Below are 856 nucleotides of genomic sequence, written 5' to 3'. Positions count from 1 at the left end.
TATTGTTTCATTTCACACTTAATATCAATTTACAAGGTCTATATCATTTTTCTAAATTTTTGTTTTGTTTACAAGTTTTTCTTACAATTTACAACTCCAACATTTATTTACTATTTTTTCCATTAATTTATTATTTTTATGTGTGGTTTACAAATTTATTGTTTCATTTCACACTTAATGTTAATTTACAAGTTCTATGTCATTTTTCTAAGTTTTTGTTTTGTTTACAAGTTCTTCTTACAATTTACAACTCTGACATTAATTTACCAATTTTTTTCATTAATTTACAACTCCAACATTAATTTATTATTTTTATGTGTGGTTTACAAATTTATTGTTTCATTTCACACTTAATGTTAATTTACAAGTTCTTTTTACAATTTACAACTCGAACATTAATTTACTAGTTTTATGTGTGATTTATATATTTTTTGTTTTATTTCACACTTAATGTCAATTTACAAGTTCTATGTCATTTTTCTAAGTTTTTGTTTTGTTTACAAGTTCTTCTTGCCAATTACAACTCCAACATTAATTTACCATTTTTTCCATTAATTTACTAGTTTTATGTGTGGTTTACAAATTTTTTGTTTCATTTCATACTTAATGTCAATTTACAAGTTTTATGTCATTTTTCTAAGTTTTTATTTTGTTTACAAGTTCTTCTTGCAATTTATAACTTCAACATTAATTTACTCATTTTTCTATCAATTTACTAGTTTTATGTATGCTTAATACATTTTTTTGTTTCATTTCACAATTAATGTCAATTTACTAGTTATATGTCATTTTTCTAAGTTTTTGGTTTTGTTTATAAGGTTCTTCGTACAATTACAACTCTAACATTAATTTACTC

This window comes from Citrus clementina, unplaced genomic scaffold (assembly GCF_000493195.1).
Source record: "Citrus clementina cultivar Clemenules unplaced genomic scaffold, Citrus_clementina_v1.0 scaffold_271, whole genome shotgun sequence".
Lineage (NCBI taxonomy): Eukaryota > Viridiplantae > Streptophyta > Magnoliopsida > Sapindales > Rutaceae > Citrus > Citrus x clementina.
The sequence above is the reverse complement of the archived record's forward strand: the minus strand, read 5'-3'. Positions refer to the sequence as shown.